The sequence below is a fragment of the Muntiacus reevesi genome, chromosome X (genome assembly GCF_963930625.1).
Source record: "Muntiacus reevesi chromosome X, mMunRee1.1, whole genome shotgun sequence".
Classification (NCBI taxonomy): domain Eukaryota; kingdom Metazoa; phylum Chordata; class Mammalia; order Artiodactyla; family Cervidae; genus Muntiacus; species Muntiacus reevesi.
Genome location: NC_089271.1, coordinates 116,001,657 through 116,029,342, shown reverse-complemented (window position 1 = coordinate 116,029,342; position 27,686 = coordinate 116,001,657). Strand labels below are relative to the sequence as shown.

At 40.4% G+C, this 27,686-nt stretch overlaps 1 protein-coding gene and 1 non-coding gene across 2 annotated transcripts in view; both read left to right on the top strand.

Moving 5' to 3' along the window:
• The window catches only part of FHL1 (four and a half LIM domains 1), a 57,773-nt gene that overhangs the window by 10,996 nt on the left and 19,091 nt on the right, over window positions 1-27,686 (top strand). The window contains exon 2 of the mRNA XM_065914918.1: window positions 11,805-11,875. The gene's annotated coding sequence lies outside the window, so the exon portion shown is untranslated. The remainder of the gene's footprint in view (window positions 1-11,804; window positions 11,876-27,686) is intronic.
• On the top strand, window positions 4,099-4,170 carry TRNAC-GCA (transfer RNA cysteine (anticodon GCA)). Its single transcript has one exon. It is a non-coding gene; the product is annotated as a tRNA-Cys (tRNA).

Sequence of the window (27,686 nt, the reverse complement as noted above, 5' to 3'; positions counted from 1 at the left end):
ACAGAGGAACTTGGTGGGCTACAGTCTATGGGGTGCAAGGAGTCGGACAACTGAGCACATACACACAGTATTGAGATGCAGTTTCTCCCTTCCTCACTCATTCCCTCAAAATAATCCATGTCACCGTAATTTGTGTCTAACAAGCCTTCCTTTCCATTGCTATTGCTCTGTCCTGCATCTAGTCTCCATCTGACGCTCTTGATTTCGACTGTTTCTGCCCTTCTTTGCTTTTCTTTCCCAGTTTTCTTATTCCTCCTCTTGTCTGTCTCCTGATACTACTTCTCTTACGCTGCTCCGCTTTCTCATGACAAAGCTGTTTTTATAAACATCTCAAGACCAAGTCAGCAGCAGACTAATTCCAACATGTCAGATGTCATCTTGGAGATTGTTTTTCTTTTTGTTTCATGGTCCAATAATTCAAACTCCTTTTAAGTTTGGGGCCATGCTGGTGGTTTGAGAGTTGTGAAGGGTTGGTTTTCAGATAAAGCTGAATATGTGGGTCTGTTACCGACAGTTGTTGAAACCATGATTCACTGAAAAGGAATGAATGATGTACATTACAATGTTCTTACAAAACTTACTTTTACAAAGCTAAAGCAATTAAAATGCTCTTTCGGTAAGGAAATTTATTGTTCCTCAAAAGGTACTGGAAAGATTTTGTTTTGTTTTTATTGGGCATGACTTGCAGCTTGTTGGATCTTAGTTCCCTGTCCGGGACCAAACCTGGGCCCTTGGCAGTTAAAGTGTAGGAGTTTAAACCATGAGACTGCCAGGGCATTCCTGGAAAGGGTTGTTTTTTTTCTTTAAATCCTTCAACATTAGTCAAAATCTATAGAATGCACAACACACACAGAGTGAACCCTAATGAACTATTAAGGTTAGTTAATAGTTATCAATGATGATTCAACAACTAATATATTACAGTCATGCAGGGTATCAAAAATAGAGGAAAGTGGGAAGGGATCTTATGAAGGTATGTGGGAACCACTTTCTGTTCAATTCTGTAACCCTAAAACTGCTTTTAAAGTGTATATAGGTGTATAACACTGTCACTTAAGCTGTATAGCAGAGGTTGGCACAACGTTGTAAATCAACTTAAAAAATTATTGCCAAAAAATAAAGTTGCTTTAATAAATCTATTATTTTCTCTTGAGATTCAGAAATATAATGAATCTATCAGGCACTTTTTATTATTAACTTGTAGATGAAAGCACAGTGTTTGTTTTTAAGTAAGGTAATGTAAAAGTTGGATATGACTGAGTCTGAGCATAGCATATAGCGTAACATAAGAGACGTGCTTCTCATGAGTGCTGTAAGTTGAATCATGCTTTGTTGGACTCAGTCACTCAGTCGTGTCTGAGTCTTTATGACCCCCAGCAGGCTCCTCTGTCCATGGATTTCCCAGACAAGTATACTGGAGTAGGTTGCCATTTCCTACTCCAGGGGATTTTCCTGACCCAAGGATCGAACCCAGGCCTCCTGCAGGCGGATTCTTGACCACAGAGTCATGTGGAAAGCCCTTAACTTACCCCATGGGCTCCCTGAGTAGTGAGAGTGTGAGCTCCTGGGAGAGCTGCCCAGTGTTGCCCACCTCTGTCAGGTTGTACAAGAGTTACTGGGCAGGTCAGTGTCAACACGGGGTTGGAACATTCTCTGTCTGTGGTCACTGAGGCATCATGCCATCTTTGTGGTGGAGTGGAGCCCCAGGCTTGACAAATTGCCTGCCTTACAACTCCAAGAGCCCCTTTTTGACTCTTGCATTTGTGGTGTCACCAGCAACAGTGACAGTTGGTGAGCTCATGCCAACTCTTGGAGCCAGTATTCAGGGCAGAGTTTGATTGCTTTGGACCAAAGGTTATTGCTTGGCTTGTAGTAACATAAATCTGATACCAAAACCTCCAGGCAGTTATTCAGCTTGGCCAACGCGACAGTAAACCTATGTGAAAAGATGAGGTCTTTTAAGGTCTTTTTGTAAATGATTTCTATATTACTGGAACTGAGTGAATATTATGAGCATCTTCAAGTATGTGTTGCTTTCTTGAGTTGGCTATGTAAACAGACCCTTCTATGTAGGCGTGGGTGGGTGGGGATCAGGCCTGAGAGGGACACTGAGGCTGAGGGAGGTAAGCGAACATTGGGATGGTGTTAAAGTCATTGGAAGAGAAAAAGATGACAAAGAATTAGGAATTAGAACACAAATGAGGGCAGTCACTCAAGGAATCAAGGAATGGATATCTTGGTGATATGATTGCTCATGGAATGTGTCCATCAGCTCTGTGATGAGACCCAGGGTCAAAATCTTCATACGGTTAGCTGCAAAATTACTCATGAAGGGGGAGTTGGTTATCAAGTTCACCTGTTTAATGTATTAAATTCATTGTATATTGGAAGAATTTTTTAATGTATGGATCTGCTATATATACTTATTATTATGCCTGTTATTAGGAAAGCTTTCACATATTTTTTTCTAGATTTCAATGCTTGACTGGTTGACTGTACGTGTGATCCTACCTCTATTGGGAGCAGCAGATTTTAATGAGAAGGGGAAAGAAGGGACAGGGAGAATCTCTCCATTGAGTCACAATCCTAGATGGAGGCTGGGGATTCCAGTTTGGCTGCCAAGGTCACGGGTTACTGTGGACCAGTGGTGACCCGAATGGTGGCATAAGCACTGCATTCCTTGTGGTCACCCTCACGATGGACACCAAGTTCTGCAAGCTGCCTGGATTGTATGTGCAGTTCCTGTCCATTGTAGAGGCAGCAAAAGTAATGGTCTGACCAATGCATCCTGTGTTCAGCCCACAGGTGTACACAGGCTCGGTCAGTCGAGAGGCCTGGCACAGTCTTGCTCCTCCCAGCCAGGCTGCTGGAAATAGCTGGAAGGCCTGTGGAGATGCTGTGATGATGGCAGGCAGGGCGGGTATGTGACAGGGTCTGCCCTGCTTACCCTGGATTTTCCTGTTAAGGTGCAGGGAAAGTTCAGAAAAAGTTGGGGCCTCTTGGCAGAGGCCATCAAGCCCCCAGAGCAGTGTACTTTAGACTTCCCCCACTGCCAGGCTGTTAGGGCTGCACGGGCCTGGTATGTATCAGATGGAACTTGGGGTACTTGTGAAAGTTTCTGACATACAACTTGAAAGTTGATTTGTGTCACCTCATAAGCTTATTGTCCCTTCCTCTTTTAAAACTCCTACAATTTTCCTTTTGTTGCTGTTGTTGTTTAGTCATGTCTGACTCTTTACTATCCCATGGACTGTAACCTGCCAGGCTCCTCTATTCCTAGGGTTTTCCAGGCAAGAATACTGGAGTGGGTTGCCATTTCCTTCTGCAGGGGATCTTCCCGACCAGGGATCAAACCCACTTCGCCCGTGTCTCCTGCATTGGCAGGCAGATTCTTTACTGCTGAACCACCTGGGAAGCCGAAATTTTCCTTTCTGTGTGTGTTATTGTCCCTGTAGCACACCCTGGCTGTGTGCATGCCAATGTGAAGGGCTTCCTCTGCAGCTAATTGATTGGAGCAGGGCTGCCCAGCTGTCAGCGCTTCAGGAAACAGTTCATAGGATACAAAAGCCAGCTTCTAGAGTAAGACTCTGAACACTTCCTCAAATGAAATCCTCAGATGTTTATTGACTGTTTATTCTGTGTGCAAGGCACTTTGCTAGATGCAGTGGAGAATATTAAAAACAAAAGGGATCTCTTCAAGCAAGGAATATCCATCCTAATTGGAGAAACTGTTAGAGACACATTAAGGATGTGGTGAAAAGACCACTGAACTGAGGGGGAAGAGGAAGGAGTCGGGAGTGTTGAGTGCTAGTCCAAGTTCTACCAATAACCATCTGATCCCTTGGGCAAAGTGCTTCCCCTCTCGGGGTCTCAGTTTAGAAAAGGAATTGGACTGGATAATCTCTAAGACTTTCTATATAGATTGGTTCAAAAGCAAATGGGTTAAAAAGTTAAACAACAGTACAGAGTGGTAATAGAAGGATTCCAGGAGATGGTACCTTTTCTTTTGCCAAATGAAATATGCATATGATAGTTACTTTTATGTGTATATGGTATATATATTTATACTATATAATTGTACTGATTACACAACTATCTTCCCTGGTGGCTCAGATGGTCAAGCATCTGCCTGCAATGCAGGAGACCCAGGTTCAATCCCTGGCTCGGGAAGATCTCCTCGAGAAGGAAATGGCAACCCACTCCAGTACTCTTGCCTGGAGAATCCCATGGATGGAGGAGCCTGGTAGGCTACAGTTCCATGGGGTTGCAAAGAGTCAGACATGACTGAGCGACTTCACTTTCACACAACTATAGACTAGTATTTATCAAAGTGGTGTCCTTGGACCAGCAGCATCAGCATTACCTGGGAAGCTTGTTGAAAATGCAGATTCATGGGCCCCATTTCAGACCCACTGAATCAGAAGCAGTGGGGATGCAGCTCAACACTTTGTGTTTCAGTAACCCCCTGCCCCAGGAGACTGGGACAGTTGTTCTCAAACTTGGCTGCATATTAGATTCATCTGGGGGACCATGGGGGCCACTCAGACGTTACTAGTTGCTTTGGCATCCCAGGTGCAGCCAATTTGAGAATCTCACTGATTTAGGGAAGGTGAGATGCATCAAAGCACCTCTTACTCTGCAGTGGTAACAAAGTTCAGAGGCATGGAGTCAGCCAAAGCTGAAGTTGAGTGTGGGAGGATGGGGAAAAGTAGATTTGAATAGGACTGGGAGGCCTTGGGTTTCATGCTAGAAATTTGGCATTTAGATTGAAGGAGAGGAAAGTTTGGAGGAACGGGAGTGATCCGTTCAAGGTGGTACATTTGAACGGTTATTCTAGCAGCTCTATGAAGACAGGAGTGCATCCATATTAGGAAGCCTGGTGAAGTAAGTAGTCTAGGTCTAAAGTAATCATGAACCATATTAGCATTGTAGAAATGTGATTATAAGGAAGAAAAGGTGTGAGAGCTCTTTGTAGGACAAATGGCTAGGATTCAGTGATGGCTCTGTGGGGAGAAGGCAGGGTTAGAACTAAGCCTTTGGCTCAGGAATTTCTCTCTTGTCCTGGGATAACCCAGGCCCTGCAGAGGCAGCTATCAGAAGTGTCACGTTTTATGCATCTGTACTCATCCTTTGTCCCTCATTGCTTTGATTTTGGAGTTCTAATTGTGTAGGTATTCCCCAGTGAGTTATAGAGAAACACAAATTATAGTCACCCAGAAAGCTACCCATGATCATCATGGCGGGGCGGGAGGGGGGAATCCTGTTTCTCTTGACAAAAGAATGCTTGGAGTTGTGGGAACGTCGTAAACTTGGCAATGACTAATTCAAGCCTATCAGTCAATTAAGTGAATTTTTATTCTATCGTTTGTTTTATTTGGGGACTGTTGTAATAGTCATTGAAAGGACATCAATCTTCATATTTTTAAAACAAAAATACCATTGAACATTAGGGCAAAGGACAGGATCTTAAGGTTTTACCTTTTAACTTTAGCAAATGTTTGGTGCTCCATTTTTCTTGCTGGATTTTGCCTTTTGTTCTTTTTTGGTGGCGCTGGTGGTGATGGTTTTTTTTTTTTTTGCATTGTTTCTCATGCCTCATAATTTTAGTTTATTCTGTTATCGATGACTTTTGTATTCCTAAGTATTCTTAATGTTTTATTTGTTTTTCTACTTTTCTTTAGTCTTATAAAACTCATTAGCCAGCAGTTATGTAAAAGCATATGAGGAAAATACCTATAGTGTTTTTTTAACCTTTGACCCCCCCTTCATCCATTTCCCCAACCCCTGCCTCTGGCAGCCACTAACCTGTTCTTTGTATATATGAGCTTTAAAAAAAATTTTTTTTAGATTGTATGTATGAGAAATCATACAATATTTGTCTTTTTCTGTCTAATTTCACTTACATAATGCCCAAGAGGTCCATCCATGTTGTTGCAAGTGGCAAGATTTCCTTCTTTTTATGTCTAAGTAACATTCCATTGTATATACGTGTACTACATCTTCTTTATTCATTAATCTATTGATGGGTCAGAGGGTTGTTTTCATATCTTGGCTATTGTAAGTAATGCTGCAATGAGTGGGGGTGCAGATGATCTTTTTGGGCTTTTCTTTGGATAAATATCAAGAAATAGAATTGCTAGATTATAGGGTAGTTCTATTTTTAATTTTTAGCGGAACCTCCATACTGTTTTCTGTAGTGGCTGCACCAATTTACATGCCCGCCAACAGCGTAAGCATGTTCCTTTTTTTCTACATCCTCGCCAACACTTGTTATTTGTAGTGTTTAGATAATAGCCATTCTGTGGGTGTGAGGTGATATTGTGGTTTTGGTTCACATTTTCCTGATGTTGAACCAGGGAAATTAGTGATGTTGAAGCATCGTTTCATGTACCTGTTGGCCATGTGTTTGTGTTCTTTGGGGACATGTCTATTCACTTCCACTGCCCATTTGTTAATTGGATTATTTATTTTGCTATTGAGTTGTATGAATTCTTTGTATATTTTGGATACTAGTTCCTTATCAGATATATGATTTGCAATATTTTTCTCTCATTCCATAGGTTGCCTTTTCACTTTGTTGATCATTTTCTTTGCTGCACAGATGCTTTTTTATTTTATGTAGTCCCACTTGATTATTTTTGCTTTTGTTGCAAATTTTAGTATGCCAATTAAAAAGGAATGAATATATTTTTATTTCTTATCCACCCTATGTGACCAAAAATTCTGTAAATTTGCATCCAGAAATGGCCTGTCGAAAGAGCTCCTTAGTGCTTATTTGGGGCCTCGTGGACACACTGCTTACTTTTCCTCCTTTTATTAGTATACAGGTTGTGCCGTGTCTGGAAGGAAAGACCTTTTATTACTAGTTGGAAACCAGTACAAGCAAATTTGATATTTAAAAAGGTTCCATATATTCCAATGCCATATTTTTAAATGGCTTACTACTCTAACTTTGGAAAAGTTGTGCATAAAAGTATAAGGATGAATCTAGAAGGATCACAACTTAAAATGTGTAGTACATCTAATAGATATCGTTTAAAAATATAATCTCTCTTTTGCCAGGTTGAATAAAGATAAAACCTTTCTCTTTCCAATTTCTGAAGAATATTATCTCATATAAAGTAAATGTAGAAACTTGTGTGGAATAGATAATCTTCCAGACATAGAGTATATTATACTCAATCTAAGGACTCAAAATTGGATTTTATTTTATTTCTATAACATAATATTCTTTTGGTTTTTGTTTATGTATTAAGTTAATGTGTTGGTAAAGATTTGATTATGATGTTGTAGATCTTGATTATGTTGAAATTATTAAAATGAGACATCTTTTATCCTGTTTATTTAATAATAAATAAAATAAATAATTTTACTGGGTAAGAGCCGCTTTATCAGTTCTTCTGCTAAAGGAAAGAAGCCAGTGGCCATCTCATTTGTATTTCTTTTGCTTATAATGGAAACATTTCAAATGTGTTTTAGACATGCATATGCTGATGTCTTGACAACCATAGCAGTGTAAGCATTTGAATCAAAGCAGGATAAATAAGCCTAAGCTGCTGCCTGATACTATCACAAGCGTACCTAATTAAGAAGGTATTTGGGGTTCACTACTCTTTGGTTTCTAAGGTAGAGAATATTCGGAAGGATATGATTAAGGAATGGTTACCATGACAATTGCATTCAGAGAATTTAGAGGAGACAATGATTCTATGGAGCTCATCCATTTTGACTGATTCAACTGGTCTTTAGGTTCATTCAGACAGCTGCTGTTTCTGGATCTTATGTTTCCATATAATTCACTCAGGTGATTGGTGATTTGGGGATCATTTAGGCTTGGCTGTCCATAGTGATAGGATCGTCAGTGTCTGTGACCAAAATACCCTTGTTAAACCTGAAGGAGAATGATTGTGTATGTTGAATGTCACTAGAATATAGCTTCTGGCTTCTGGAATAACATAAATAGTTTGTCTAACTTCACTTATTAATTCTGTCAGGGTGGGATAAGATTAACGTGATTTATTTGAAAGCATGACTGACCCTAAAGTGTTTGGGTTTTATTTTGGATTACTTTGCTGTCATCACATTTTACCCAGTATGTTTGGCTGCTGTCCTGTTTTTACTCTTTGACTTGTGCAATATCATCAACACAATTTATGTTATGTCTGGTCAAACCCACAGTTGCAACTGCAGATTGAAAAGTATACACAACACTATTGCCATGAGTGCCTTTATCCCCCCAACCCCTAAATGTTCAGTGGGTTGCACTAGCCCTGACAATAAAGTGAAATGGAGATACAGATGCTGTTAAAATCTTGCTATGTGTTTTAATCTTTCTTTGTGGGGTAGTTCTTGATGGTGAAACCATGAACTCTGCAACCCAAGACTCCTCTGGCAGGGGACCAAGTTGGACCCCGGTGCGGAGAGTTCTGTCTGCTCAGCCTTTGGGCCTTTGTCTCTACTGCCCTCTGGAGGGTGTCAGGGAACATTAGCACTCAAGGACTCAAGGAGAGCCGGTGACTTGGTGTGGTTACTAGAAAACAAGTTCTCTGGCCTCCCCTGGCCCCACCAGGCTCCTCAGAGCCTGAGCTTGTAGAGGTAGGGAGCAGACAGAGAGAAGGCAGGGAAGGTACTGGCAGTGTTGGGATCTTAGGGAGGAAGCTATTCTGGTTGTTTAGAGAATGGGATTCCTTCAAATAGAGCCCACTACATATCAAATCTATCTCTAGGAAAACTTGGTTCCAACAAGGTGAGTAAAATGGACTAGTATCATAAGGCTAGACTGTGATGGATTCAGATTCAAAGTTTAGGTTGGGTTGGATCTAAGTAGGGGTATACTTGGGGCCAACTGTCTGTGGCAGCATGTGAATTTATTATCTGAGTTTGATAACATTTCACTCTCTGCCTGCTGTAATCATCATGATAATGATATATCTGATGTTCACTGAGTACCTTGTATGAGGGAGGCCCTGGTTAAGTGCGTTTCATGCCCTGCCATCTTGCCAGCGTGCAGTCTCTCTGTGAGGTCACTTACCATTATGAGGTTCCCAGAGGTTGCACAGCTGATATGAGGCGGGGCCAGCACATGAACCCAGGCAGTCTGACTCCGGCTCCCTTGCTGTGAACAGCTGTGCCATGCTGCATTCTTCCCGCAGCTGCATAAAAGGGTGTGGCACCTTTTAGAAACAGTGAGTTCCGTATGATTGGGGTGCGGGTGGTGGGAGATGAGGCTGAGCCAAGCCTTTTGTATATACATACCATGCCCAAGTCCTGGGAGGTAGAAAAGAAATCAGGGATTCCTGTCCCTGTCACCAAGAAACTTAAAGCCCTGTAAGACAAATGAGGTAGAACATGGAACCACAATGAGACTTTGTTCATATGATAGAACAAGAAAATATTGTCTCTCCTTTAAGTGTAAGTGGGAAGGGGACCAGAAGGCTTTTCTTTGGAGTCAGTCAGGGGCCTTTCTCTCTACTGCCCTCTGGAGGGTGTCAGGGAATATTAACACTCAAGGAGAGCCTTGACTTGGTGTGGTTACTAGAAAACAAGTTCTCTGGCCTCCCCTGGCCCCACCAGGCTCCTCAAAGCCTGAGCTTGTAGAGGTGGGGAGCAGACAGAGAGAAGGCAGGGAAGGTACTGGCAGTGTTGGGATCTTAGGGAGGAAACTATTCTGGTTGTTTAGAGAATGGGATTCCTTCAAATAGAGCCCACTACATATCAAATCTATCTCTAGGAAAACTTGGTTCCAACAAGGTGAGTAAAATGGACTAGTATCATAAGGCTAGACTGTGATGGATTCAGATTCAAAGTTTAGGTTGGGTTGGATCTAAGTAGGGGTATACTTGGGGCCAACTGTCTGTGGCAGCATGTGAATTTATTATCTGAGTTTGATAACATTTCACTCTCTGCCTGCTGTAATCATCATGATAATGATATATCTGATGTTCACTGAGTACCTTGTATGAGGGAGGCCCTGGTTAAGTGCGTTTCATGCCCTGCCATCTTGCCAGCGTGCAGTCTCTCTGTGAGGTCACTTACCATTATGAGGTTCCCAGAGGTTGCACAGCTGATATGAGGCGGGGCCAGCACATGAACCCAGGCAGTCTGACTCCGGCTCCCTTGCTGTGAACAGCTGTGCCATGCTGCATTCTTCCCGCAGCTGCATAAAAGGGTGTGGCACCTTTTAGAAACAGTGAGTTCCGTATGATTGGGGTGCGGGTGGTGGGAGATGAGGCTGAGCCAAGCCTTTTGTATATACATACCATGCCAAGTCCTGGGAGGTAGAAAAGAAATCAGGGATTCCTTTCCCTGTCACCAAGAAACTTAAAGCCCTGTAAGACAAATGAGGTAGAACATGGAACCAATGAGACTTTGTTCATATGATAGAACAAGAAAATATTGTCTCTCCTTTAAGTGTAAGTGGGAAGGGCACTAGAAAGCCTTTCTTTGGAGTCAGTCAGTTTAAGCATTCACTTTTGAAAGTTAACAAAATTGCCTTTAGATCTGGGGCTTTAAATCTGGCAGACAAGACCCCTGTCCCTATCATCAGCAGACTTGTCCATACTGAATTTGAAAGAGTTGTCTTCAACAGTTGTCATTAAGGTCTCTAAATAGATGAACCCCTTAGCCTGTTGAACTAACTGGATTTATTTTCCCATTCATTAACATTGAAAAGAAAATCTCTAACCACTGCTTGTTTGATGATCGGCTTGGAACAGGTTGGTTGTGGAGGGGGGGTAGTTATGAGCCTGGTTATAATCCTTGGTTTTTGTTTGCCTTATTTCATTCAATGGATGCTTCATGAGTGCCTCCTGTGTGCCAGGTACTGTTCTAGGTGTGGGAATGGAGGAGTGCACAGAACAGGTGGGCCTGGGTTGAGCAGGGGGAAGGGCCTTCTCTCAGGGAACTCTCTTTTCCTTCAAATTCTTTCACTCACGTACATTTCACAGTTGATATAAAAGAGCCTTTGGTGTGAGTTTCAGGATTTCACATGTTGGGGAAGATACAGTGATCATACTTCCTTTCTCCTTTGCCCCAGCCAGGCCTTTGTGAATAATGGGGGGCGGGTCAGGTGGTGATGTCAGCGCTGCCTGTGGGGAGGCCTGGAGGGTGTGGAGAGGGCAGCATGTCAGAGTGTACCATCTTTGTGTCAATGGGGAAAGCACAGGGCACACCTGTTTCCTAGTCAGGCAGAACCATCCATGCGGGGATGAGCCTGCCCACCAGCCTGCTGCCTAATCCTGTTGTTGATTGGAGATAACTTCAGCGGTCACAAAGCACCTCATCTCCATGGCAACACCTCTAAATATTCCTCTGGTGACTTGTGCTCTACATTCTGTCTGGATCTGAGCTCTCCTGTGGCAAAATATGCTAGAGATGTTAAAGTGGCGGGGGGAGAGACTCAACTAGTAAATCTATTCTAAATGACTGAGTCATTTGTTTTGATTACCCGGGTGATTGCCAAATGTTAATTTAAAACTGAAATAGGCCATGAGCTCACTCTGCTAACAATGCTGAGTGTTTGAGCTAATACAGCTTGATAATGAGGGGGCCAGATCCATTGCCGGTGCGAATGTTATATGATAAACAGACATTTGGGGAAATATGCAGAACATCTTGGCAGGTTTCCTTAACTTTAAGAGTTGTAAATACAGAGAAGAAGGTGTTACCGTGAGCCACTTCAAAGGAAGTTGACTTTTGGATCATGAGGGGTTTGTTTTTTTTGTTTGTTTGTTTTTTAAGAAACTTCTAGCTTTTCTCGTGAAAAGGTAACTTGACCTCTTGCTTCTCATTTTTTCCTAACTTAGGCACATCAGAGGTGGTTAGCAGTGTCCCGCCCTCACTGAATACATCCCGTTCTGCACACATCCACTGTGAGGTAAGTTTTCCCAACTGCCACACATTATTATACCAGTCTCCACCTTCTGGTGTGTGGCGTTCGGGTCAACACTGTCCAGAGATCTTATCTGTGTGGTAGATTTTAAGCGTGTTTGTTTTAATTGAGCTGACCAATGTCACTGCTTACCCTAGATACGAGGTCTCTGGGGATTCCCTTTTCAAGGGTGAAAACATCTCATTTGCTTTTAAATTGGGGGCATGAGAAGTGAATGTGCCAAGCACAGCAGAGTGGCTAGAAGGTCAGCCTGAGGCTACAGATCTGCCTCTGGCACTCTGTTGACGGTAGGGAACAGGAAAGCTGCGTGGAGCAGCTCCTGGGCCGCCCAGTCAGCTGTCAGGACTCTTCAGGCCTGGGGTGAGCCGAGCCGAGGTGTAGGGCAGCTGCTCGCAGTCTGCCAATTTGGAGCATTTCCGTGGGGTCACCTTAATGTGGGTTGGCAGATCATCTTCTGATTAGGACTAAAGTTCTGAGCGCAGCCGCATGGGTGTGAGCAGCCGGGCAAGGCCAGTCCTTCCATTTCACATACCCTGGAGAGGCATCCTGCATCCTCCTAGTCCCAGTAGCTTTGGCAGCTTCTGGAGACTCTGTGATGATGCCAGGTTACTTTTCTGTCTTTTTTGAGAGATCAGGGATGTTTACCTTTGCAAAAACGGGAAGAAGGGACTCTGCAAGACGGTTCCTCTAGGCACAGTGTGAGGAGCCGCAGTCTTGCTGCTCTCTGGGACCCAGTCTCCTTGTGTTTAAAAGAGTGGTAGTTCTTTATCTTTCTGGCTTACTTCACTGTATAATGGGCTCCAGTTTCATCCATCTCATTAGAACTGACAAAACCCACTGCAATGTTGTGAAGTAATTAGCCTCCAACTAATAAAAATAAATGAAAAAAATAAAATAAAAGAGCGGTAGTAACATTTGTTGGCACCAGACCACTCAGGATTTCTAGTTTCATCCATCAAAAAGGTTGCTGCATTTCTGCCTTCCCATCCACCCCACCCCATTCCATGCTCTGTCCCACATGCAGTGTAGGCCCTGTCATTTCAGTTAGGGTAGTAGCCTTTGTTCGGAGAAGGCGATGGCACCCCACTCCAGTACTCGTGACTGGAAAATCCCATGGACGGAGGAGCCTGGTAGGCTGTGGTCCATGGGGTTGCTAAGAGTCGGACACGACTGAGCGACTTCACTTTCACTTTTCACTTTCATGCATTGGAGAAGGAAATGGCAACCCACTCCAGTGTTCTTGCCTGGAGAATCCCAGGGATGGGGGAGCCTGATAGGCTGCCATCTGTGGGGTCTCACAGAGTCGGACACGACTGAAGTGACTTAACAGCAGCAGTAGCCTTTGTTACATCTACTTCATACAGAATTTTCCAGAGATTTTTAAATATATATATATATATATACATTCAGATATATTAAACCCTAGATAGAAAATATGAACCCTAAAGATATTAAACCCTAAAGAGTGAACAAGTAGGACAGCTTTTTAGAAATGTTTAATCTGAATGTGATCAATTTCATCAGTTACAGTGGTAGTCAGAGATCCTTCCCAGTTTCTCTCAGCTGCCAGCCATGATCAACTCTTCCATCTTCAGGTTTAAGTCCTGGCATTACTATCAATCCCAGGCTTTATCCAGAAGGGTTGTTTTCAAACTTTTTTTTAAATGATAAAAGCCTGTCCTCAAATAAAGCTTTAGATCTAACCACAGTAGAGAACACCAAACCAGAACTGCCTTGGCTCAAGTAGGAGGCTGCAACTCTTCTCCAAGGAGCCCTAGGGCAGTTGAAAAGCTCTGTTTAAGGAGCCAAGGTTTTTGCTCTGTGTCCTTTCCACAGAAACAAACACTAGATTGTTTAAGGACATACACAGAAAAGCTAAAAACATCCTCCCATCAACTGAGTTGGAAATGCTGGCCAGGTGAAACTTGGGCAATCACATACATTGTTTGCCCTTACTAATTCCACTGTAGTTTGAAGCCTTGACAAACTTTGTCAGTAAGAAAACTTCAGTAGAAACTTAAGTGTACAAGACTGTATCCTTAAAATGGAACATTTTAGTTGAAGTCCTTTGAAGGCATATTTGAAGTGGTTTTCTGATATTAACAATTCCCCTAATGACATATTTGACTAAAACTTAACATCTTTGGGTTTTCTTTGAGAGCAGTGAGATTCTCAAGTGAGTTAATGAAATAGAATTCATTAAGTTTGCTTCACTATGACAGAAATCTATGGCATTGATTTTAAAGTAACAGCTCAACAGTCATGATACCGTGGTGTCTTGTGATCTGTTTTCCTTTCTTTTATTCATTTATTCAGCCTTTCTATGGACTAGGTCAGGAATATAAGAGTAAGCAAAACAAAAAGAATGGTACATTTTGGTTTAATAGTCTTCAGGGGTAGGACATCCCTAGATTATTTTCACTTCTGCAGATGAGGAAGCGGAAACTTGATTTTCCTTTTTAAAATAAATTGCCCAGTATTGAGTAGAACAGTATGGGTTCAGGGGTGCAAACCAAAGTCCCTATCTCCAGTTTGCTCCTTGAGCCTGTGAATTATGCCACCTCCATATGAGCATGTGCAGCTGTGTCTGGGACCCAAATGCCCCCAACATGAAAACAAATGTAACTGTGTATTTCACACTCTTGTTTTTAAAAGTTTATTTGGAAAAATTGGACAGTTAAGGAAAATGGACTTTGCAATTTCCACATGAGGATATATTTTGGGTTTCTTTAATGATAGTGTATCCTGTTTTATGTTTAGCACAGCGTTTTTCACAGGTAAGCTTTATAATTCAAGAACTTGAAATTGTTCCCTTTGGCTGCCCACTAGGTATGGAATTACATGGAACAAAAACTTGAATACAACATAATTTTTCATGCATACTTGAGCTGGGTATTCTATGTATTAGTTTTTTTTTCTGTTATCCTTTTTTTATGTATTAGTTTTTGTAGTAGAGATAATATTGTCAATTAAGGAAACATTAATTTCACTTCTAGGAAATATTTGTATCATTGACATATGGTCACTTTCATTATCGATTTGGCAGTTTTTAATATTCACAAAACAAAATTTTTAAGAGCAGTAGTCATGGTGATTTGATTCGTACCATGTATATTCATGTGACCGCTCTTCTTGGTGCACTAGTAGTAAGCAGGAAAAGCAGCCCAGATGGGTCACACAGGCTTAAAGACTTTGGAAATCTTCTGTCTAGAGCCAAGGTCTCAAGCTGGTGGGCTGGATCTGGCACACAGAGGTGTTTTTTAAAATTTTCAGTGAATTGCCAATCATTTAGAAATTGAGAGATTTCACATTTTTTTTTAAAAATCCAGATTTTCATCTTCTCTTGAAATATCAGAAGATCTGGCAGCATCGAGCCTGCATTCCTGTTGAGCAATGCTAGGCTGGAGCCAAATAGCTGCTGTATCTTTAGATAGAACATGAGCTCTGAAACTTGCCACAGTGTCCACCACTCTGTTATCTCCTTGACACTAAGGACAAGGGTCGGGTGCCGTTATCTGAATGTCTTACTCTTTTGTAAGGCCTGCTTGGCTCTTACATACATGTGACTTTTCAATCCCAGGTCTATTGCGCTATTGCAACTACAAAGTTAGAGCCATCCTTCCTTTCAAAATAGCAGTGTGTGAATTTTCAAGTGCATACTAAGTGATGCTCATTTGAAGGGAATACCTTAAAAGGGTTGAGGGTAAACATCTGATAGGAGGGATATCTTCTGATGGGGCCTGATTCAGAGCAGGAGCATCAGTACCATGCCTTTGTTTCAGCATGTAAACTTTGAGTTGCGGATCTCGCTCTGTGACTGGGGACTGAACCCAGGCCCCCGGCACTGGGCAGGTGAAGTCCTAGCCACTGGACCACAAGGAAGCCCCAGCTTTTATTTTATATCTTGTTTTTTTAAATTAAGTGCTTCTGTTTAAAGAGCGAGATATGTTAAAGGTCACAAATCATGAAGTAGGAATTGAAGCTTTTTATAATATAATAAAATTATAATTATAATTTTATAATTACAGAAGGATATATTTATGAGACTCTTATAGAAACTTATAAAGAAGACCACAGAAAATAGTGTAATTATCAAATCCCTGGGAATATGATAACCTTGTAAACTATACAATGATCAAACTCGGGACTACCCTAGTGGTCCAGTGGTTGGGACTCCATGCTTACACTGCTGTGGCCCCAGGTTCAATCCCTGGTTGGGGAATTAAGATCCTGCAAACTGTGCCACATGGCCACAAAAAAAATTTTGAAGGATCTCAGAAAGGAAGAGATCAATGGAATCAAATATATAAAAATGGACTGACAGAGTAGATCTTAAGTATTCTCACCACACAGAGACAGAGTGGTAACTGTGAGGTGGTGGCTATATTAACTTGATAGCAATAGTCTTTTCACAGGGTATTCATGTCAAACCATCACATTGTGTTATATACCTTAAATATGTACAGTTTTTGTAATTTTACTTCACTAGAGCTGGGGCAAAATATTGAAAAGGAAAACAGGCCAGGAAATGTTTGTAGTGAATATGACAGGATAGTTTCCGTATTGTGCACAGAGTTCATATAGATTGTAAGGCCTGGCATATCGGAGAGGCTCCATCTCTGTTGGCTAAATGAATTCTCCAGTAGGGAGATGGGTAAAAGACATTCACGTTCTATCGCAAAGTAAATGAACATATGGAAAAATGTTCAGCATCACACATGTGCAAAGATGAGCATATTCAGATAGCAATGAGGTACATTTCTCATCTGTTAAGTCAACAAAAACAAAAAGAAAACCTGATGCTAATACGGTTACCTTGGAAGTAGTAAACACTTACTCATTGCTGGTAACATTGTAAGTTGGTAAAAAGCTTTTTTGGAACATTATTTGGCAATATATGGCAGAAGTCACAAAGATTGGTACCCCTTGATCCAGTAATCCTATCTGGGGGAAATGTGTCCTAAGAAACAAGCTGTTCTAAGAAAAGAAAAAAGCTGTATGTTATGGATATTCATCACAGTGTTGTTTATAAGGACAAAAATTAGAATTTAAACATCCAACATTAGAGAAATGGTTCATTTATTCAACAAATAGTTTTAGATAAATAATTACGATACTTCTCTGTAGTAGAATTCCATGTATCTGTTCAAAATTAAAATTTAGACACTTGCAAAGCAGTATGAAAGAATTTGTATAATACAACCTGATTTTTAAAAGTAGGATGCAAAATGGTATATGTGCTGTGGTTATAACCTTGTCAAGTGACATGTACATACGGAGAAGAACTAGAAGGCACCTAAACAAATGTAAGTAGCACTCTGTTTGAGGTTTTATTTGTGTTGTTATCCTGTTTGTACACGTTAGACGTTGAGAGTCTTCAGCTTTTACCTCTTAAGTCAACGCCACATCACAAGCAGTGATGTTTCCATTGATCACACAGTAGGTGTTTAGTACATAATTGTGAAACACAGTGAAGACTCCTGCCCAGGGCCTGAATGCCAAGCTCTGATAGTCTAGTTCCTTCTTGCTTGCTTCATTCCACCATCCCCAACCTCCCCCTTTTCTTCCTGTGGTCTGTGGCAAGGCATCTTGGTGTCCCATGTGACAAGGTGTAGCTGTCTGTCTCAGAGCTTCTCATTGGCGTGCAGCAGGGCTGGGGGTGGACCTTCACGTGTCCAGATTCTGTGTTCATTGCAGTGGAGCCTTGATGAAGGGCAGCACCTGTTTCAGCTCCTGGTTTCCTTCAAAGAAGCAGCAAAACCCCACCTCAGTGTCCTGAGTTTCTCACGGCGCCCCCTCCCCTCCAGCTGTGTTCCCGTCTCCCTGCTCAGTATACTTTTCTCCTTTAATTAGGTCAGTTACTTCATGTCTGTTTTTCTTTTTTGACATGGTTTCCTCTGGCTGTAGGGCCACATATTTTCCCCATATGTCATTGCCTCTGGAGCTTCGTGTTGCAATCGTTTTTCAAGGGGAACAGAGAGCACACTGCTGAGGGGGGCTGCTCTTGACTCTTTGCCTGCACTTTGCCAGCATGAGCATTCCTATTTCTTTTGGGCCTCGTTCTGTTTGGTTTCGTAGTCTTCATCGTCAGTTATGTTTGGACTGAAAGATACTTAAGTAAAAATAACGGTAAAGTCAGAGAGATGTCTGGCAAAGGTGCAGCACATTTGTTAAGGTTGCTGGTTTATTTATCTCCCCTGTCTCCATGGTGACTAAATCCAGGGCTGGGATTTAATGGACTTAATTTTGACCTCTTGTACATCTCTTGACTTTCCCAGCCTCTGATATAGAGAGAATTCATTTTTACCATAAGAGAGAAACTGCCTCACTTAGAGAAAAGTGTCTGAATTGGACTCTGGAAAAGTGGTATCTCCAGAGTCTTCGATTTTTCTGCTGTCTTCGTTCAGAGTTCATGGGGCACTTGTAGAGAAAGTGAAGTCTTTTAGATAAACATGCACATACACATACATACATAAACATGTGCAACATTACCATTGGCCCCAGGAAATACTTTTTTTCAATTAAAATATTGTTAATGTTAATTAACTTTCAGTGAGAACTTTTTTAAAGTGACTCTTTTCTAGGAATATTAAATCAATTGGGACATTGATTGGGTATTACAAATTTTTTTAAAAGTATCTCCTTTATCTATTACATCATTCTAAGTCTCAATGCATAGAAATGTTGAAACCATATTTCAAAGTTCAAATGTATTAAACTATAAAGGTTAGGTTTGACTAAGATTCCCACAGAAGAAGTCAGGTTTGGACATTGGAATTCAAATCTAGTGCTCTGTCCATACCCAAATGATGTAAATGAAAACATGGATCTCTGAGTAGTTAAGGTAGGTTGAGTCAAACTATCTTGAAGTTAGTTCAAATCATTTTGTAAAACTTTTTATCCTCTTCCGTATGATACTTTGAGACTTACAAGATACTTCAATTTTAGGAAATTTAATAATATATCACAAATCAAGTCAGTGCCATATTTAATGCTGGTGTATTGTGTGTTAGTTTACTCATGGATAATTTGTCTATTTGTAAGTCCTTTCATCTTCTCTAGGAACAAACTCACACATGTTAATTTTCTTTAAAACCAAGCAAAGGAATTAGTAAATGATTCATGAGGACTGTACAAAGACAGACAAGAGAAGCGACTTAAGTGCCCTTACATCTTTATTCCTCAATAAAATATTAGTGTTAAAGTCTGTCATCAAGTTCAGTTCAAGTCTGATAGGAACTCGTGAATACTTAATGTTTTTATTACAATTTTTAAACATCATAAAACTCAGTGGATATGGATGTTGTTTTAAGGTTTTCTCCATCATCAACTCTTCTATTAATAGTACAGAGACTTGAGAAGCCAACAACAGATGCTAACTGGTGAAAGAAATCCATACTTGTGAGACGAATGTTGGATACTCATTTAAGTTCTGGAGTTGAAACCTTGCTCAAGTGTCTTACAACCGTGAACTTAGAAAATTTATGACATTAAGGTCATAGTCATATACATTTTATTATGGTCAGTACAATTAGTATAGCTGAGTTCATAGCTTTTACAGAAGTTAAAATGTCGAAGCCCAAAGCTGTTAACAGTGCTTGTGGAAGAATAGCAAGCACTTTTATCCTCATCACTGTCCACATCAACATCATGATCATCATATCATCCTTGTGTGTTGAAAGCCTACTGTGGAGAACTGTGCTTATTTCCTTGTGTCTTTAATTCTTAATGTTTTACTTTTGTTTTAATGGGTCTAAGGATGAAATCAATTTAAATTTAAAAAGGATGAAGTATATTAAAATGTGTTTAGAATGGTAGCCTCATTCTGCTGTCCTATCAGCCAGATAATTCCTTCTTTGTATAGCATGTCTCACTGAAGGATCTCCATCTGATGGGTGAACATTTAGTTTCTGTACCAGTTCTTCACCCAAGTAGGAAAGCAGTGGTCCTTAGGTAGTTTGGTGAGAATTTGTGGTCTTTCCAAGACTATGGAAACCTCTTAAGCCATGTGATATGTATGTGTTATGACCGTTTTTATACCTGCCTGTGCATGCCTGCTAAGTTGCTTCAGTCGTGTCTAACTCTTTGTGACCCTGTGGACTGTAGCCTGCCAGGCTTCTCTGTCCATGGGATTCTTTAGGCAGGAATACTGGAGTGGGTTGCCATTTCCTCCTCTAGGGGATCTTCCCAACTCAGGCATCGAACCTGCGTCTCTTATGTCTCCTGCACTGGCAGGCGGATTCTTTACCACTAGCACCACCTGGGAAGCCCATACCTGATTCAGGGGTATGAATTAATAATTTCCCTAAGATATTCCAAGTGTTTCTTTCCCACAACCAGTGGAGTTTTTCTGTGGATTCTGGTGAGGAGTTTGTGTATGTAGTACCAGTGTACGTGGCTAGGGGATTCATAATCCGTAAGTGTGTTTATTCACTAAAGTAGGTTCAGATGCTCACTCAGAGCAACCTGCAGGTGTCCATAGAATATACTTCACTCTGGACCGCTGCAGCATGCATATCATTATGTGGTTGCAATTTTGAAATTCTTAGACCTGCTATCGGATGTGCTAAGATTCTGACACTTTGGTGGTGGCTAGGAAAAGATGTAAGTTGAATGTGAAATAAGCTCCATTTTCAGACTCGGGGGACTTTTTGTTTATTTTTAACTACCAGCAAGTGAAAAGCACTTCATATCGCTGCCCTTTATCTCCCACATTACACGGTCACATTATTTGTAGTGTTGAAACTTGTAAGGCCCGTATAGGAAATAAGAATTGAGGGTCTTGTTTATAAGTGTAAAACTGGAGAATTGGTGTTGAGGATAGTGGGGCAGGAGGTTTGAGTTAAATACTGTAAGTGATGAGGAAAGGGATTCTGAAACAGGAAGTTACCAGCATGATAGCATTATATAAAATCTTGAAAGGGTTCCGTGCTGTTTATATTAGCTAAGGATGGTAGATTTTATAAACACTAACTACAAATAGAGGGTCCTTCTAACCTATTGGTTTTCACATATATTCCATGGAACCCTATAACTCATAGAGATGTTTCAGAGGTTTCACCAACATTTGAATTAGATTTTTTAAAGTGCATCGAACTATTTTAAAGACAATAAAAAAGCAACAGACACCCTCAACTGTGTTTCATAGTAAATTTTGACATACACGAGAACACTTACTGAATGACTTTAAAATAAGTAAAGGTTATTAATGTCAGCTTAAAATAAAATTTTGAATAACACTTATCTGTCATCCATCAAAGTCAGGATAATATTTCTGTTGTGGGAATAAAGACAAAAGCTCTTCAGTGAGACCATTACACTAAAGCCATGTGTTAGGGTATCAGCCTGCAAAAGCTGAAGTTACATTTTGGTTTCCAGTTACTGTGAGCACTTATCCATCTGTTATATTTAGATTTTTTTTTTTTCTAGTACCTTTAGGAATCTGGAAACAGATGAGTACTGCTTTCAACTTGAAACCACCATAAAAGGGGAGAGGTAGTCAAGAGGCTGGAGGCGGGTTCCAGTGTCATCCCTCAGATGGGGCCGTGTGAATGGATTAGGGAGCCTTTCAAAAGGTCTCTCCCTTGGCCCATAGCTCAAAGTGCTCAACACAAGTTTGAAAATGTGTGGGTGCAATAGTACAGTTCGTTAGGAGATTTTCAGGGCTTCTTTGATGATGCTCAAAAAGCCTTACAATGGCTCTGGCTTCTTTCTTTTGCTTGGAGGACACCATACTCACTTTGGTCCTTTCGTTCTGGGTTGGACCACATTCTCTGCTTGTAGGTAGTCTAAGCCAGTACCTGCCTTTTTTATCACTGAAGTTGGGTGTTTTTTTTTAAGTGTTTGCTTATCTATTTTTATGTTCTGCTAACATTTTATTATGAAGATTTCCAAGTTGCAATGATGGTGTGAAGAACACCTGTATCCCCAGCCTCTGGAGTGTGCCGTTAGCATTTTACTCTACTTGTCTGATGACATATCTAGTCATCCCTCTGTCTGTATCTACCAATCCAAATGACTTCGGGATGCATTTCCAAGAATATGTGGTAGATTTCACCAGTCAAGTAAGTTCATGTATTTTACATACTTTGAGTCTGGCTTTTCAAACAATACACAAATATGCCTAAAGTGGCATAGAGTCCCGTGAAAGAAGATGTCAAATAGATGCCCCACTTTTACTGGGCAAAAAAATTAGGAGCCTTGTTTTAAAAGTCGCACATTTTCTGGAATTCTGGCATGGAGTTGGAAAAGAATACTGGCTTATTTTTAAATCTGGACTTTTTTGTGACTCAGACATTGCTGACCCCTGATAGAAAAGGGGGGTGTATGCTTGTAAATTTTGTTTTCATCGTTGAGACAAGAGCCAAATAACTTCCAGTTCTTACAGAGAGGCAGGATATCATCTTTTAAAGTGTTTTAAAAAATACATCAGTGTTGATCAATCCAACAAAATCTGTTGCATTTGGAAAACAGGGAAACCATTAACTAAGGACTAAATTTGCTCTCTGCTAGATCCTGTCCCAAACCCTGGTGTCAAGGTGTTAAGTGCAAATTATTAAAAATTACTCTTGTTACAATTGGGAACACTGAGACTGGGATGGAGATGAGAGGTTTTCAGTGTGGCTTTTGCCCCCTTGATGTGGAAAGCACGCCCTCTGTCCTTGCAAAGCTGCATTGTTGTTCTTTTTATTCTCAATCCCCAGAATCCCATCCAAACACTCTCCCTTGACCCCAGGGTTGGCTGGGTATATTTCCTTCTGGAAGCCTTCCCTTGCAGTCCTGAGTTAGCTGGCTGAAGAGCCCTTAAAAGTATTTCCAAGGAGTTGGGCCCCCTCCCTATAGGGGCTAATCCTGCAGTTTCCATTTCAGTTCCAGCTGCTGTTGCCTGGGTAGAAGCAGATCTCTTCGATGCTTCCAAGCTGTGAAACTTCCAAGAAAAATTTAATGTTTAAGAATAAAAAGTTAGGATTGGGGGTGTGGGTGAAGAACTGGGTAGTTAGATATATCTTAAATGTGTCAAAAGAACATGGATTTTAAAAATTACCTATAGGGAGTTGTAAAAATTTAAGCAATGCCCTGAGACAGACACACTACTTCTTTAAAACCTATTAGAAGTCCTTAGCACCGTGAAAGGATAATGCCCTTTGGTCTTGGAAGAGACTTATTAGGTTGCAAAGGTTTTGATTCCTCTACTACTTACTTGCTCTTTGATCTAAGACTTTCATAAGCTCTGATAATAAAACGGATTTACTGTATATGGTGTAGTAGAGAGGTTTAAAACTGTATCTAGTTTCTGTTATAATTCAAGTTTTTGAATGATTACTATTAATCTGATTTAATTTTGTTTGAAAACTGTTGTTTTGTATATGAATACTTTATATTCTGTCATTCATATATACAGAGCCACCCTGGAGTAAATGACATGTCCACAAAACAGTTTAGAAACTTCATTTCCTGACTGCAAAACAGATGTTCAAACTACATACAAATTGATTAGACTGTGTACCTAGCAGGAAGGTGGAAAGCTTCTAGATTTATGGGGACAGGTGACAGTATGAGCTTCTATTCTTAGTTTGCCCTTGCTCCCCTCTCTTAAGGCAAGACAGTTAATCTTTTTAACATCTCAGTTTATCCATCTGTAACACCTGTACTCTCCTTTCATGAAAACAGTACCTGGTTTATATTTGAAAGCATTTGAGGACTTGATATAGAAAGTGGCATCAAGGCACAATTACTCTGTAGAAATTATTCATATGTTGAATGATAATCTTGACAAATAACTAATTACTACATTTAGAAAGTTACAACTCTGGAGGGAATTGATATTTGATATTGTTGTCCTGTGTGTTCTAAGTTACCATCATAACAGTAGGAAAATAAACCCTGTTTTGGCTGTGCTACAAAGGGATTAACTCACTTCTTCAAGTGGTTACTAAATCTCCAGCCCTCTGACAACGAATAAAAAGTGCTCCTTGTTTTATTTAATTTTTCTGGGAAAAAAAGTCTTCTGACCAACCTTGGCTTAATTTTTTCTGGAGGAAAAAATTGGAGAAAAAGTGGAGAGCTTTCCATGTTGTTCTCTTTGTAAAGAATGAAGGATAAACCATGTCAGTTACTTAAAGCAACTTAAAGTTACCCTCTACAAATAGGCAAAGGAGTATGCTTTTGATTTTTAGATCAAAGCAAAGAACCAAGATTATGTGGAACTTGCTTATTATATATTTGTTTCCTGCTACTTGTGCCTTTACAAAGAATCAAATATTAACTATATAGCAAGAGGATTAAATAATTAGACCCTAAGGAAAACTAGAATACCCGTATGCCTATTTTCTAAATTCTGTATTCTTGGAAGTTTTGGGCTAACATGAGAGAAGGAGAATCCTTGCCAGTCCTTTTGCAGTGTTCTGCTACAAGATTTTAGTAGTGTATAAATGTGTGTGTGTGTTTACCATGAAATTTTTGTAAGTCATGTGAAAACTGAAATCCACTTGAAAAATTAAAAGACACTATCTACTTAGGTCCGAAGCCTGGTTTTTATATATATTTTTCTTTTACAGATTTTTTTTATACTACTTTCCAGTTCATATAGTACTTAGACACACAAGATTTAATTTGGTTCCTAAAACAGTCCTGTAGGGAAGGCAGGGAAGGTTCATGTTCCCATTTTATTGATGAGGAAGAAAAACTAAATTGGCTTGTGATCAGATAAACGGGGTTTTTGATTCCATGTCTATTGAGTTACAAAACAATGAAGCCAACCAAATATTCACTGTTCGTTGAGTTACACATTCGTTGAGTTGCAAAACAATGAAGTCAACCAAATATTCACTGTTCTGTGCATTAAATGCAAGCTTAAATTGAATTTAATTTTTATAATGTTGTCTTCATTTATTTTGACAAACATAACTTTTAATTGATTTTGCACGTGCTAAAAACTTTCAAAATTAAATGTCCTTTTTCACAGTTCCTGAATTCATCTCTTCTCTGTACACTGCCTTGTCCAGTGTAGTCATTTATATAGCATATTTTAGCATTTATTTATGACCTTAAATGAGTAGGTAGCCTGAAGAGAATTAAATTAGTTTGTTTTTGTGATTTTTAGTATACTCCTGGCCCTCCTCACTGACCTGCCACAACACCGTGACTGAGGATCCCTGTTTTAACATCTAACAAAAATCACTGGTAGATGTACGTTTTAACTTAAAACTACATTTTAAGTAGTTGCACATTTTAACTAGATGTACATTTTAACTAGTTGCATGTATTATGCTAATTTATAAGCATTAACCCCCTTTTCCTGAAACCCAAAGAGTTAATTTTGTAAATGTTCACTGTGAGATTGGAGTGGGAGTGATATTTCTTTTTCTTGTTTGTCGAAGAAACAGGAACAATCTTAAGTTGGTAAGTCAGTGACAGAGCACGAATCACCTGGCTTCTGTTAGTTATGTGAACTTTAAAAAAGCAAGTGCCCATTTCAGAAAAGACTGACTTTTGAGATGGTAGACATCAAGTCGCTCTTCTGCTTTACAGAAGGGACACTCACAGGGTCCATTTAAAGCTCTGATGCAGAACTGGAAAATCCCTGACAGGTTTCCATAAGGAAGGTGTGTGGTGTTGCCCTCTGGGCGGGCAAGGTGAAGGTCAGCCGTGACTCAGCCGCACCGGCTCTGGCTCGGTTCTGAGCATGGGCTCCTGTGCCCGTCCGCTGGCCTAGAGGCCCTGTGCCCAGCTCAGCTGGCTCCAGTCCAGCTTCTCCCCAGCTGAGAAGCCACCTTTTGTTTTGTTCAGTAGATAAAGAAGAGAACGTGAACCTGTGAAAGACAAATACCATATATACTTTATACCTCTTCTGCCTAAAGAGTTGATGAACACTAAAGCGCCGCCTCAATCTTGAGGGATCACATCTCGGTTGTCACCGGTGTCTCACAGTGCGACACTGCACCGCAGTGAGCACATGTGTATGTTGTCAGGATAAGTGTTTGACTCAGTTTATTGTCAAGTAACTCACTGGCCAAGCATCGTGGTTTGGTGCAAGGAGCACTCAACTTGGAATCAAAAGCCACTTCCTGTCTGGGTGGCTTTATTAGCTGAGGGTAACCTTAACGTAGTTGGCATGGGATTTCCAAGTGGCATCTTCTTTGCCTGAACAAAAATAATCTGCCGTTTCAGTAAGCTTTGGTGGGTGCTGCCTGATCCACTTGAGATCTCTTCAGCCTTTTCCTTTCTGTCTCTTTCCTTGTAAATAAATCACAACGCTGCTTCTTTTAGTGCAAGTTGACCCTTGGTATTAGAGAAAGGCAGTCTGATCAAACTCACCAACTTCTTTAGTTGATTCATCCCATCATTTTAAACTTTGCATATCTCTTACATCAGTGTTTGTAATAATAGACTTGAAATAACATATATCTATCTGTAACGAACTATAATTTTGATCCATCTTCACAGTTGAATACCATATACGTGTTACAAAAGTCGAGGCTCCTTAAGTACTAATATGAAAACTCTAAGATATATTGAATAGGAAAGGTAAGGTGTAGAAGAGTATGTGTAGTGTATCATTGTTATGTTTTTTAAAAAGAAAAAATGTGCATGGCTGTCTATGTTTCATATACCCAGTATCTCAGGAAACATAAGACACCAGTATCGTTCATTGGTTCCTGATGGAGAAAGGGGAATAGGTGTCTTGAACAGGCAGGGAAAAAGAATTTTCACTATATATTCTCTTCTACCTTTTTGTCTCAATATGTATTAAAAAGGAAAATAAATCCACATGCAAAAACAATGTTCACAGCAGCATTATTCATAATAGCTAAAAAATAGACGCAGTTCATGTCCATCAACTGGTGAAAGAATGAATAAACAGGCTGTAGGATATCCAGACAATGGGGTATTATTCAGCGATAAAAAGGAATGAAGTACTTACACATCTACAACACGCATGAGCCTTGAAAACATGCTGAGTGAAAGAAAGCAGCCACAAAATTTTTGGTCACACATCGTATGATTCCATTTATATGAAAATATCCAAATAGCCAAATCCCCAGAAACAGAAAGTAAATTAGTGGTTGCTAGGGGCTGGGAAGAGAGGGAATAGGGGGTGATAAAAATGTTCTGGAATTAGATAAGGGTAATGGTTGCACCACTTTATGAGTATACTAAAACCCACTGAAGTGTACACTTTTAAAATGATTAATTTTATGCTGCATAAATAGTATCTTAGTAAATAAAATAAAAAACAACTTGGTGAAGTCATAAACGTGGAAACTTTGAGTCACTGTGAACATATAAAACAAGAAACTTTTAAGTTTCCACCAAAGAAATCTTTCTGTTGTAAAATATTTTACGTAGCATTGCTGATAACACTGAAAAACTTCATATCCTTAGCTACTTTCACTAATACCCACCAGTGATCTTTCTGTTTTCTAGTGGAACATTGTTAACCCCGATGAAGTCCTGGTTGATAGAGTTTTAAGCAAAATTGCTAAAGGATTTTCAGTTATATGGGATTGAGAAATGGTGGCTACAGGCATTCCCCACTCCCTGCCGCTAAGAGAGAAAGTGATGGGAGGTTTCAAAGAAGCCTCAGAATCTTTGGAGAAGTCTGCCCTTCCTCTCCTCACAGCTGGCCTCAGAGAAACCCCTGCCCCTAGCCTGCCTCCCCAGTGAGCTACTGAGCCACCACTTCTTGGGTTCTCTGGGTCATGTTGAGCCACAGGGTTTGAGGAGCCCTTTCTAATAGGAGGGGCTTAGCTTTGGGGCTCTGGGGTGAGATTGGTGGACCTGACAGTGTGACCTC